Source organism: Typopeltis vanoorti, chromosome 6, assembly GCF_054136105.1.
Source record: "Typopeltis vanoorti isolate ZY-2024b chromosome 6, IOZ_Tvanoo_1.0, whole genome shotgun sequence".
NCBI classification, from domain to species: domain Eukaryota; kingdom Metazoa; phylum Arthropoda; class Arachnida; order Uropygi; family Thelyphonidae; genus Typopeltis; species Typopeltis vanoorti.
In genome coordinates this window covers 128,906,589-128,921,333 of record NC_143554.1, presented here as the reverse complement: position 1 = coordinate 128,921,333, position 14,745 = coordinate 128,906,589, and the positions used below count along the sequence as shown (strand labels likewise).

At 31.5% G+C, this 14,745-nt stretch overlaps 1 long non-coding RNA gene across 1 annotated transcript in view; it reads right to left on the bottom strand.

Annotated features, from left to right (window-relative positions):
* Positions 1-4,929: 4,929 nt before the first annotated feature.
* LOC150105933 (uncharacterized) overlaps positions 4,930-14,745 on the bottom strand; it is a 130,471-nt gene continuing 120,655 nt past the window's right edge. Inside the window, exon 3 of the long non-coding RNA XR_016548462.1 lies at positions 4,930-7,782. This is a non-coding gene — a long non-coding RNA (uncharacterized LOC150105933). The remainder of the gene's footprint in view (positions 7,783-14,745) is intronic.

The following is a 14,745-nucleotide window of genomic DNA, read 5'->3' as shown; positions in this document are numbered from 1 at the left end:
CAAGCATTGCTTTTGGAATAAATCTCGTGTAAATAGTTATGGCAAAATACAGCACTTTGAGGTTCTTGCATAAGACTGACCACATGGTATGGCAAATTAGGGTCAGTACTTAATCAGCTCCACTTGAAATTGTTAAAAAAAAGTAATCAATGTTTTTTTAATTAATCACTCATGCTCTACCAAACCCTTAGTGAGTGATAGAATTACATGTTGTAGTAGATAGTTTGCTATAGTGGATTTTCTATGGAATTCCATTGACATTAGAAGAGGTTCTGATCAGGCATTTTCAGTAAGGTATATTATAGCAGTATTTGCTTTACTGAGAGCCAACTGTATACTAAATTTTAAAGGATCCTACAAATGTTATTTTATTCATCTTTCTACTGCAGCTTGCTTCTGTTTTTGCATTCTGTTAATCCTTTGGGATTTTTGTTCCATTAGTTGTTTATTTTCTAATATTCTCTTTATTCATGTAGACATTTCTTTAGCATACTTTTCTTGACATGGAATTTTGCCAGAATGTCTTATGTAGCTCAGGGATTCCCTTAAATATCTATAATATTATGTAATATGAATTATAATACATTTATTGGTGATAGAATATCTCCAATGAACATTTCAAGTAAATTTGGAATAAATAAAAGGAAAAAAAAATACTGAGTTATACCTACCAAATTATTAATGCAATATGAAGTACTTATGATGTAGATTATGTTTTTACACTTAAATCATTCCTCTTTCAAAAGCATTCTCAGGATTTTATTCTGGACCATTTTTGACACATCTGTTGAGTTTATATTTTTTAAAACTGAAATTCTATTAAATATATTTAAAAAGATCATCTATTTATTGTAAATTTTATTAGTATTTTTTAAATTCATTATTCAGTTGAAAGTGAAATGGTGAATGTTTTTTCTAATTAGAATTAAAAAGTTATAGATTAATAAACTTAGCCTTCTGTTGTGAACCCTCAAACTAGTGCAATAAAGAAGTCCATATTCAGATCTGTTAAGTATGTGATTGATAGGTTTTCTTGCTAAGGTTGATGCTTTTATTAACATATTTCTGCAAATAAATGATTTAAGAGATTTGGAAATATACTTTATGAATAAGCCAGTATAGCAAACAAACTCCTCAGCACAATTTAAAAGTTCTATAATTTAAAAGTTCAAGTTTTGTGTTCAGGAGGATTCAAATTTGCTTTCTCTCTCTCTCTCTGACCTGTAAGCAGGACCTTAAAAATCTATTATCTAAGTGGAAATTTGCATTGCAAATGCAATTTTTGGTAAAAGGCGATCTGAAATGGATCTAATTCATAAATGAAAAAATCTCAACAATAATCATGCAAACTATCTATGACAGATTGCATTTCTTTTACTATAAATAAATATACAAATATGAAATAAAAAAGTAAATCGCAAGCAATAAATTCTTGTTTGCTTGTAATTTATGGCAGACATCTGCTTTAGTTTGTCACTCCAAGAGGTTATGAATCTATAACAAACTGATGCCACATGTGAGCAACAAAGATCAACATGTTTGCCATGAGCAACCCATTGAGCCCTGTCCTGCCAATCACAAGTTCTGCTTCAAATAATGGCATCTGCAACTTTCAGAATATCAGCTAAATTATTACACATAAAGCTGTTCCTTTCACATTTCATGATTTTTTCACATAAGTGTTCTTTATCTTTTACTGTAATTTTAAGCTTTACTTTATTAATTTGTTGAATTAAAAATCAGTACTAAAAAGTAAAAATATAGTCCTCCAGAATCGTGCTTTAATTTAATAAACAGCACCTGCATAAATAATATTCACAGATCCTTTTTCTTGGTGCCATGGAAAGCCTTTGTTCTTAATCACAACAGATGATCATCCCCTCTGCATGTAAATGTAAACAAACCAACAATCCCTCTCTCTCCTTTTCACTATTCCGAAAATGACTTAGTTTGAAGTTGAAATATCTTTGTTAAACTGGAAGGTATGTTTAGTTTGGTGTAATAGTAATTTGGCTTTATTTTTATTCAGTCATATAGTTAGTTTTGGTATGCGCTTTGTCCTTTCTGCAATAATTTGGTTTTGTTCTTGGCAGTTTTTTGACCTCGTAGCTTAGTTGCTTTAGCCATACTTTCAACCAGTATAAATCATAAGTTTTGAAAATTATGAAGTACTATATTTTACATTGTGCTTGCTAATTTCAATTTGTATTAATGGAAATTAGAGCAGCGTAATACATTATAATTAGGGGGTGCACTTAAACTTTGAATATCTTATTCTAAATACTCATTAACTTTTTTGAGTTTATCTAAACTGACAGCTGTAGTGCATAACCATGGTTATAATTTTCAAATGTGACAAGCAAGATTTTACAGGTTCATAGGGGAGGGGAGAACTTGCAGATCATCTCTGGAAGCTGAGTAAAGGTGTGACAAGGAAGCATCCAGATTCTTCTCATGGCCTTTCACAGTGAGCATGCTGCCAATCAGTTTTTGGGTATGTCTTCCACCCACAAAAGGGTGTAAATCTATAATACATTAGTACCATGGTGGACTAAGGATTTTTTTTCATAGTCTGAAAACCCTGCTCAAGAGCCTGAACATAGGACTTTTTCAAGGTACTTCAGGTTTTCAACAAGCAGGACAGTGGTCGCACACTGTGTAATGAAATCCATTTAAGTTTCTTCAAGAATGTATCTTCAGTGAATATTTTCAGACAGATATACATGACGATGATGGGAGTATTTAGGCACTAGAGGAGCTGACATAAATATCCATAACTTTGATCATGTCCATTCCAGAATCCTGCAGGAGGGAGATTAAGTTTATTGTAGTTAGTAAAAGTAACTTCAGTCTTCTAAAGTTAATTTTACAAATCATGTTATGTGTATAATAAAATTAACATATAATTGTACAAGTATACTGCATTACAAAAAAACTTGAAACTTGCAAAATGTTAAAAGGTCACAATATGTGTCAACATATACCCAACACATGTACATATACTGTATATACACAAGATAGAACATCAGTATTCAGAGTTATTTCATTCCTGAAAACTATTCCCATTACGTCTTTTCAGCATTAGTCCTCAGTGGGGTTCCATTCTGACTATCCCATTTTAAGTCTAAAAGGTTAAAAGCCAGAAATCACTGATAGAGATGTGAAATTAGCAGTTTCACCATTTTCACAAAGAAATAACCACTGAAAAAATCACAAATGTAAAGATGCATACATCAGATGGAGCAGTCATCATTAGACTTTGACCAGGTATCCAAAGTCAAAAATAATAAGATCAACATGTTTGCCATGAGCAGCCTATTGAGCCCTGTCCTGTCAAGTGTCACCTCCATCCAAGAGGTTGACTATTATTGTGGATATCTTCCTGAGATCCATAATGTGCAGCAGAAAGACAAGATGGCGAGTCTCTAATCTTTCATTTCACAATTAATGTCCTATATATGTTCACAGGGCTAATTTGCTTGTATTGAGAGATGAAAAACCTGAATTCCCAGAGTTAGTCAGAGGTGAAGGGAAACCCTTCACCTCTAACTCACCATTTGATTGAAAACACCTGAATAGAGGTTCCTCACATCATAGATGGGATTTGAACCTAGGTCCTTCCATCTAAAGGACTCATCTATACCAACTGAGCTACAAAGGCTCCCTCAGGATATTACTTGTTTATTCTTCTTTACTCCATGGGAAGCATAGGGTCTTGACCACAGATCTCCATCTGACTCTGTTTTGTGCCTCTCTCTTCATTTATGTCGAGTTCTTTCCAGTCTTTCTGAGCCCTTCTTTTATTTCTCTCCACCAGCTCATCTTTAGTCTACCTCTCTTTCCTTGCAGATTCCACTCTAATGCTTGTTTGAATTTATCTTTTTCAGGTTTTCTTAGTACATGCCCTAACCATCTCCATTTTCTCTGATTGATGTCATACATAATTTTTTTGCCATTCTTTATTAAATATCTTTTCTGGCCATTTTATTTGTAGAACTCTTAAACATTTATTTACAAGGCTTTACAGTTTTTTCCTGATTACTTTTGTCGTAGTCTATTTTTCTGATGCATAGAGAACTGATTATTAAATCAGTTCTACTTAATATTTGAATTAAATAATCTGATTTTTTTTTAAACCTGTTTCCTTTTATCTCCATATTTTCCTTAGCATGTTAAAAAGTATCTTTGCTCTCTATATCTTAGATTTTATATCTTCCTATGCTCCTCCCTGTTTAATTATCTAGGATCAGTAATAAACAAAGTTCTCCAGTGTTTCTAAAATTTGACTATACAGTACTTTGTTTTCTTTTTGTTTTCATTTTATTTATTCTTAATCCAACAGTCAAGGCATCTTCATTGAGTTTTGTTTTTTCTTTCATGTGTTATTGTGTATATGGCAGTAAACATATCTAGAAAATCATCTGCAAAATCCAGGCCATCTGGCTATTCTATTAAATTCCACTTGTATTCCTTTTGTGTTTTTCATGCATTTCTCAATATTTAGTCTATAACAATAACAAATATTGTTGGAGAGAGAGAGAATGCAGTCCTAACTCCTGTTTTAATTTTGAACTTTTCTGAAAGTTCTCCGTTGTAAATTATATTATTTGTATTTTATATTTTTCATAATTTTTTTATTATGAAAAGTGTTATTAAGTTGATAATTTTACATGGTATGCCATAATACGACATTAATTTCATATTGTTTCTCTGTCAGTGCTGTCAAAAGCTTTTTTTGAAATCAAAGTGGATATAAAGATTTGCCTACCATTCTGTTGACTGTTCTATTATTATTCTCAGTGTTGCTCTTTTAAAAAATAATGTATAGAGAAAATTATTATTAAATTATGACTTTTTTATTTGTAAATATTTGTTACATTGAAGTTGAAAGTTTTTTTTTTCCCCACTAAATTACAAAGTAAATTATACTTGCCAAGAAATTATTATTGTTTAATTCTTTATCCAGTGGTCCTCCCATAATGCATAGCATTGTACATCTAAAAGGAAGTGTATGGAATACTAAGGCAGTTGTAAAGTTATTATCAGCTTCTATATACACATACTGACTACCGAATTAGAACCTTTTATTTTATGTATAGGCATGCGACTGCCAATACTGATCCTCTTCAATTCCCTGTGCATAGTTTGGTAAGATATGGGTCAGGAACAGCCTTCATTAAATGCTTTGGTCAGTTGCTGCACAAAAGATGTTCTTTGTCTCTACAAGCCTTCTCAGACAATGATGATTTTGTTGCTGACAGACTGTCTTAGGACCACAGTTATGCCTCTTAGACAAGTAATGTGAGTTATTTTTTCACTAATTAAACACCCAGGATATCTTGCCTTTTGAGAAACCAGTCAGCTCTGCTGTTTTCAAAATCATGGCTCCAGCCATACAGGCACCCACAATAAGCTCTTTATCAAACTCCAAAATATCCTTTGTTCAATACTATTGACAATTACTGATGACAAGCATTCATAAATTGCCTAGAACATGTGATGCACGTGACCAATTATTTTTCCTGCAGAAGAGGGGAAATCTGGTTCATTAATGATCCCTCTCTCACATACCCACTTCAATCCCTCTCTTGCAGATGTTCTGTTTCTGCCTTGTCCTCTTCCACAGATACTTTCATGGACAGTGCTTTGCTAAATTGGCCACTATTATTCCTCTACTCTCCTCCAAAATCATTTAAATAAGAGTCACTGCTAACACCCTTTTAGAGTCCATCTGGAAACTCACTGAACCAACTTGACTGCTACCTCCTTCACCCCATCTACTTTTGTCCTTTGGAACAGTCTTCCCACTCTGCCTTCCCCAAAGATTACAACCCTCAGCTGTTCAAGCAAAATGTGAACAGATTCCTCCTTTCTTGCCCATACATGGCACTAATGTGCTATAGGCTTTGTGGCCTTTCATATGTGGATCAGATATTAAAATATAGGTGTGTGTGTGTGCACGCTGCATAAGTGACATTTACATATATATCTACATAAAAAATTCAGAGGTCAGTATATGTGCAGAAGTAGTCTGCTTGTAAAGATACTTCTCATGAAAACTTTGTTTGCTTACAATTGGATAAAAAATTAAACAAAAATATAATTTCTTGGCAAGTATATATATTGATAGTGAAGCTTTTATAGCAAACTATACTCAGTTTTATGTTCTGAAATTGGATTTTGTTTCATTGTTAATGAAAAACATAATTTTTAAGCAATATCAGTTTTGATGTTGCTGTTATGTAACTGGACTTATACAGAAGTTACAGGAAGGTAACTGATTTGAACTAACCTATTTACTAGCTGGGGAAATGTTCAGTGTTACTAATGCTTATTTATCCATCTTGTAATGCAGTCCTAAATGCTGGGGGGAAAAGAATTAGAAATTATGGAGGAAAGAGAACAGCAGTTTAGTGAAGTTCATTTCATTATGCCATCTCTATACAAGATCACAGATATCAGCATGTTCTAGAACTAAAAGAATAAAATCAACATATATCATTTGAGAAATTTATTTGTTGTGTACTTATTATTCAACTTTAAACTATGCAACTTTAGAAACTGCAGTAAAATTTCATTAACACATTCAGTTAATCTACCATTACTAATGTACTGTAGAAACTTGCAAGCTTTCATGGGTGAGAATCACATAAAAAGCATTCCATTGCTTAAAAGATTATACTATTCTACATAAATGTATTCATTTATTACAGTTAGTTTTAATCCCATGAGAAATTATTTTTTTACGATTAATACAAAGCTTGGTACACTCTTGCTGATGTGCTTTTAATACTGTTACTTAACAGGATATGCAAATAAATGTGATAGGAACATTGAAGAATGTAGACTTTGAAGAAACTTTTTGTGACATGCAGTGTTAGTACCATGAGTTGACTAAGGATTTAGGTAATCAGACCCTACTCTAGAGACCAAATGCAAAACTTTTTCAAGACACATGCAGTATTCCAATAAGCAGAATAGTGGTCTGACACAAAGCAATAAACTTCATCTGCAACCTAAGTGTGGATTGTTGTAGACAATGAGGATGCTGCTGACTGCTAAGCAAACGTGAAGCTTTTTGTTACTAGTGATTAAAGGAAGAGTGAAGAAGCATGCACATGTGCTGCTGCCTTAAAAAAAATAAAGAAGGGAAAATGCACTATTTCATTGGAATAATGTCTGTGCTGTAATTAAGAATGTGTACAAGACAAAAATTTGAGTAGGTGAAATCTGATTCTTTAGATTTACTTATTACAGAGCAGATTGGTTTTTTGTTTTAGAGATTATGAAGGGGAGAGAAATAACTGGTTACAAACTACACAATTATGTCACAAACTACAGTTTGTGACATAATCGGAATAGCAGGTATGCTATCAGCTAACCCTTAACCATTGTCATACTGCTCTTATTAGGAGTTTGTGATTTTTTTTTTTATTTCTACCCATGAAAGGTAAATCTGTAGTACATTAGTACTGTTGGCTAAGGAATTTTTTCCTATTTTTATTAATTTTATATAATTTTTTTACACAATCTGGAAACCCTGTTCTATAGACTAAACATGGCACTTCTGGCATCCAGTAAGCTGGGTAGTGGTCTCATACATGCTGAAATTAATCTCCAACCAAAAGAATCACAAACATCCATATCCACTGTAGAATTCAAATCCACAGCTTGTTGGTAGATGAGTAAGTATGCTAAACACTTGGCCAACCAGGCTGGCAGGTGCACATTTTCATTGCATTTATGCTGTTCTGTTCTCAGGATTTTTCTAATAAATAAAATCTAAACAAAATAATATTCATATTACTGTTAGACAAAGCTGAAGTTAAATATGTTAGTTGCTAATTTTTATGTGCACAAACAACAAAAATAATAATTTTATACATATTTGATGACGTTATTACAAAATCTGGAATTTTAAGTTTTGTAGCATTAATAAGATGTACTTGTATGTACATTGTTTTTGCAGACATGTTTAAAAATAATTTGTTTAAAAATTATTTAATTTTTAAACATTTAAACAAATTATTTAATTATTAAATAATTTGTTTAACGTGTTTAAAAATCATTTAGTTTCTTGATTGTTTTTTGGATGTCCATGAGGTTTGTAACTCTGCTTCCTCTGCCCTCAAAAAAAAAAAGAAAAAAATTGCAGTAGGGAAGAGGGGGCAATATGACCTTTTTGAAAAAGAAAAAAAAAGTAACTATTCAATCATGGACACAAATCAATTAGTGTCATGAAAACTCAATCTCATATGTTGGGATCTTTTCAGTTATTTTGTAGTTTCTTAATATCAATAGTCTGATTTTTGCTTTCTTATTAAGAGAATACACGATTTACAGGAAAATACTATTGTTGGTGGACAGTAGATGACATTGCACGTAGTTGGAGAATTAAGAAGGAAAGACAGTGAGTTGTGTATAGCAGAGTAGACCGCCCTCCCATGATGACTCCATGGAGGTGTCACATAATAGTGTTTTTTTTTTTTTTTTGAGATAAAAGAAGCCTTATTAAACTCTGCTCATCTAGAGCAGGTTTTATAAACATCCATGGCCAAGGGAATTGAACCCACAGCCTGTTGGTTGGGGAGCAGGTATGCTATCTGCTAACCCTTAACCATTGTCATGGTGCTCTCATTAACATAAACCCCAAGATAACATTTATGATACTCTGTCTTACTTTCAGATTATCTCAAACTCCATTGACACAAACAGTTAACATAATCAGATTATCTATTTAGAAAATTTGGTTTTGTCAATGGAGTTTTAGTTTATCTTACTTTCAGATTATCTCAAACTCCATTGACACAAACAAGAATAAGCTACATTTAGCAAATATTAATAAACTTCCAATAAATAAGATATTGTAAAAGTTTTGACAATAATTAACTTTTCTTTTTATAAATTAAAGATACCAAGAAATTTTATATACTTAGTTTAATCCATTTTCCAAGTGTAAGGAAACAAAGTTTGAAGCCTGAAGTATTTTCAGGACTGGGGCAACTCATGGTAAAGGTGGTATGACTTCACATCCCTTGCCGTATCCCATAATGCAAAGTACATCTCCTTATGGACATGTATAATGCTATGCATTATGGGACGGTCACTACCTAGACCGGTTTCTACGAAAATACTTCAGGTGCAAACTTTGTTTGCTTACACTTGAAAAATGGATTGAACCAAGCATAATAATTTCTTGGTATCTTTAATTTATAGTATAACCAAGCGAAAAAACTTCCAGTAACTTTTCTTTTGTTCTTATTACTGATAAAATCTCTAGATTGAAACTACATTTGCTATTCAATCTTTAAAATTAAGCTTGCACTTAAAATGAACACTGAAAAAATATGAAGAATATATCACAAAAATATACTCTAAATATATATATTAAGCATTGTAGAAACTTATTAGCATGAAAATTACAATGCAGGCTAATATTAACTCAAATTTAATTAATATTCCAATATTTTGAGAAAGTCAGATTGCCATCATCAGGGAATAAAATATAAGATATGTGCATACAGGCACTCCACTAATGAAGATGAAGCATGGCAATTAAGAGTAGGCCTAAAATAGTGCCTCCTCCTAGTGGGCATCCTTTGCTGAAGTATAAAAAAAATGAGTGCTTCCAAAATTTAGGGTAGTTTTTTTAAGGCAGAAGCAGATTTAAGGAAAAGTTTTTTGTATTTTGCTGTGATGAAGTAAAGTGGCTTTCTTCCGATGTATTTTATGGTGTCTCTAAAACATGATTAGCAAGTCCTGAGTGGTTGTAGTGATGGAAACAGATATAGTCCTTATGCTCAGTAATTCTAATGATGGTTTTATCTTACTTTCACTGTTTGGCCAGGCCCAGCTTGAGGCAGGGGCAGAATGGGCAAATGCCACAGGCGGAAAACTTACAAAGAGTTCATCTTAATTATACTGGAGGCAGAAAAAATTAAAAAAAAAAATAATAATTAAATTGGATATCTCATATTTCAAAAATATTAAATTTATATTTATAAAGATAATTATATTTTATTCTAATTATATAAGCTCCAAATAAATTTTTATTTTGATAATCCCTGGGAAAGAAACATTTAGATCCAGTTTCATTTAGGAAATTCGATTCTCTTATAAATAGAATATTTTTATTTTTATTTAAGAAACAAAATTAATCAGAAATTTTTATTTAGTAATTTAATATTTTAATATAAAAATTTGATATATTAATAAATATAAATATGAAACCGAAGGGCGGAAAAAAAACTTGCTCGGGCTGGTGCTGTGTTTGGCCATGATGAACCTGATAGGTCTAGGAACTGTGGCTGGTCTTTGGTGGAACAAATAAGGTATGTTAATTTTTTATGTGGTCTGTAAGTGGTTGAAAGGTTGTAGTTTTTTTTAAAGATATTTGTTAACTTTTCAGATGTGCCTCAGATATATGGAATAGTGATAGCTTTAGTGGAGTCTCTATTCTAGAGAGGGTGTGTATGGGTTTGGGGATTTTAATATTTTTTGGATATGTTAGGAATTGTAGCCATTGCCTAAGAAGGTTTTGTGAAGGTGGTCAAGTTCCAGTGTAGAGAGCACTATTATCTGAACTAATTAATTTAGTTTCTTATATAAAGTTAATAATTCCATACTGTGGGGGGGGGGGGGGGAGACTGAATGTATCTGGTGTGTAATTAATGCATCTAGGAAGGAGACACTGTTGTCATTTCATTTTTCTAATGTAAAATGGATCTTGGGATGTTGATTGTTTAGGTGTGTTAAAAATATGTTGAGCATCCAGGCCATGCGGCCAAATGGAGAACCATTTGGACACCCAATTTAGCCCACTGGGTGGCACTATTTAGGTTGTTAGGCCTACTCTCAGTTGACATGCTTCTTCTTCATTACATAGCATAGTGCCTGCATGCAAGAAAGCTGAAATATTAGGTTTTTTTTTTTGAAAGTTTGTTACATATAAAGACTTAAGTGCTCAAACAATTTGAACATGTTAATGTTAAATCTACTTGAATATAGCATTCTTTGCACATAATGAAAGTTTAATAAATCATTAGGATTGTATTTTCAACTGCATGATGAAAAATTTGTAAAATTATAAAATAATTGGAAAGGCTTCATTTCAGTCTAAAGATTTTTTCTTTCTAATTTGGATCAAAAGACCAACAGCTGTGTCAACAAAACCTCTGAGGCAGTTGTAAAAATCTGTTTACAAAAAAAGAAACGTAAATGTTCATGACTATTCAAGTATTTCTGTGATCTCTCTTTTGTGACTTTTTATTTAAGAGTTATAAAGACTTAGCACTAGCATATGAAAAAATGTGCATTAAGCTGTATTAGTGATATTTGGTCCATTTTGGCTTTTATATGCACTGTGAAAAGGGGCCATATTTCCGCTGTCGAGTTTTAACATCTGTATTACTGAAAGCCATAACAAAAGTGACAACTTCTGAAATAGATATTTATTTATGATAATGCTATTTTATTAACTAGAATTTGCTTTAATGAATGTATGTTGTGGATTTTCAAGACCTGTTTAGTGAGTTTAACATATGTATATATTTATACATGCATGTATTACTTAGTTCTAAAATATAAAATTGTAAAATGTAATAATGTATGGTCAGTGGGTTTTTTTGTAATGTCTTCACAAATCTGTATCTTATTTGCACTATATATACTTTATGCATTTAACTATCATGGTCCAAAATTAATACCTGTGTATTATCTTAGTATTGTGTTCAATTTTTTGACCAGTTGGAAGTTATTTCGTTCTTTGTAATAAATGCTTTATCAATGACTGCATCTGTGAACTGAAATAACTATCAACTCACTTTAGTGACAAATGGGATTATTCATGCATTTATGAAACTAAAATGGATGGTATTTTATTGCAGTTTAAAATTTTGAATTAGGTTTAAGCTTTTTCAGTGGAAAAAAATGAACAGAGGTGATCATTAAGAAGAGAAGTCATCAGATGTGAAAATAAGATTGAATATTTTTTGACACTTTCCTAAATTGTATATTGATTGTTGGGGTGGGATATTTGTGAAGTATTATAATTAGAAGCTGTCTTCTGACCCCCCCCCCCAAAAAAAAATAAAATAAAATAAAATAAAAAAATAATGAAACCAGGTATTATTCATCATCAGCCACTGGAAGCAAAGGAATATTAATTATTCCATGTTTGCCAGTAAATTCAGTTAACAGCCAGCAAGAAGGGGAGAAGGCTTAGGTGTTGCCTGTTATTTTTAATATAAATCTTATTTACTGATATTATAAATTAAAAACAAAGAACAAAATAAATTATGAGCAAAAGTGCTTATCACTGTATGTTACAATGAAGTGACTAGAGGAAACAATTCAGCATTGTGATTGGGGTAAGACTAGTCCTGTTAGCATCATCTAAAAGGTAATAGAGACTGTGCTAATATGTTGTTAATCTATGACCATTTGGCTGAAGGTAGTCCTAAAATAAGTTTCCTAAATGTTGAAAAATGAAGAAAATTATGCAATCATACTTGAGGTTAAAAGAATGCTTTGTTGCTGATTCTGTTTGTGGTCTTTCAGATTTTTAACAATTTGTGTGATGCCATTGTCTACTTTCATTCACTCTTTTGTGAAGGGATATCTACTGTGTATTTTACTAGTACTGCCTTTTTTCATTATAGAAAAAGAATCAATTTTCTCAAATGGTTGTTAGTACCAGGTTTTGGTCTCATGTAAAGACTTCCTTTTTCAGTCAGTCCTCTGGCACATGGTCAGAAAGGCTTGCTTTTCCATTATTATTCTCAATTTTATAGAAAGCTAATGTGTACTCAAAACATTGACATATAGGTTCGAGGCTATTTATTTCATTGATACAACTTTTATTGCTGGAATTCATATACTTAATTTCCTACACCATACTTTTTACAAAATATTTTATGTTTTGTAAAATAAAATATTATCTCCCCATGACAAACAATCGTAATAATTCCCATCTCCTCTGAGTGTATCTATAGAAAAAATAATAATAATATATTGCACAAATATAAATTTCATGCATTTTAGCCACATATCAAACTAGCAAGCCTTGTTGTTTTTCTAAAGTTTTCCTTTTAACAAATATGGAAGTATTTTGCCTATAACTCAGGCAAACCGGAACTAACAATTGCATTGAATTTAATAATTTCATGGATGGCAATGTATTTAATAGAAATACATTGCCATCATTATGGCAAATTAGGACTGGTAGATCACATGGTTTGCATTCTTTCACAATTAAATTGAAGAAAACAGCAGAACCACATAGAAGATGTTACAAATGCAAATGGATTTCTCTAATTTGTCCAACGTGTGGATACTTGTTTTAAAACCATTTTCAGCTCAGTAACCATAGACTACTTATATATTCTGTTCTAGGTAATGCACACTAGTACAAATTCTCTCATTTTCCCCCGTATTATAATTTTTGGTTGTTTCCCCTAGCTACCTGATTATAGTTTATTGTGTTAAGACTTCATTTGAATCCAGCAGAATATCATCTTAAAAAATTATATGGTGTTATAAATCTAATACCATTAAATAGGTTCACGTTATGAACATTGGCTAACTGGTTTGTGTTATCTAGGTTTAGTGCATGGTTGCCATATTGAGACATAAAGTATCTTTAAATTTATTTCTCTGAAGTAGTACAATTGCAATATAAGACAACCAATGATGCATTATGATTACTGTGGAGAAGGCCAAAACTTATAGATCAGGAATTTCCAAAATTGATATGTATGATGCTGTTGTGCACCAGGTGCATTCTTAATTTGTTGGCGAGTAATTCAGTACTTATTAAAAGTTCTAGAAATGTGTACTTCATACTGTCATTCATGCTTTCGTCATGAACTTGCATACAAACTGTATAGTATATATATGTTATATGTACAATGATTTTTGTTTTTAATCACTGATGAATGCTAAATGAAATGAATGGTTGATTTTGTTATAAAAGATATCTCATTGTGTAGAAGATCTAAGTGTGCAATTTGCTAATTTTGCACACTTAGATCTTCTAGACAATGTAGATTTTCTTCATCTTGTAGAAATTATTGCAAAATATGAAATGTATGTTGAAAATAGGAATAGTGAGTTTTCCTCACTATTCCTATATAGAGGAAAAATTGATTACCATTTACTTATTAATTTCCTGCTGTACCAATTAATATCATCCTGTCTAGAAAATGAAATATAAATTTCAAAGTGATATATTTTCAGTGATTGGTGTTTGCTTCCATTGGTTACTTATAACAATTATATATATTTGGATTAGTGTAATTTTACTAAATCAGAATAGAATATCTCATGACTTTACATAAGAAGTATCAAGATTTCAGCTTCTAAATAGTATTAATTTATGCAAGTATTTATTAGTCCTCCATTGTAAATGCTTAGTTTCCTTTGCTGTACAGTAAAGTTCTGTAAGTTATTAAATTTGCTTACATAAAATTATATAATCCACAACAAAAATTATATTTGTATAAAAATGTAAAGCCTGGGGAAAGTGTCATCAAATTTTGGAAATCAGTTAGTGTAAAAAAAAAAAAAAAAAAAAAAAAAAAAAAAAAAAAAAAATTAATCCTGTGATAATGTCATTATTAAAGTTTGTTGCAGTGAGTATTTTAAATAAATTGTCTTGTGTTTTAAAATTTGTTTATGTGAATTATTCACTCTTGACAGTAAGAATTCACAATATCTACTACATATACATTACTGAAATCCTATGGA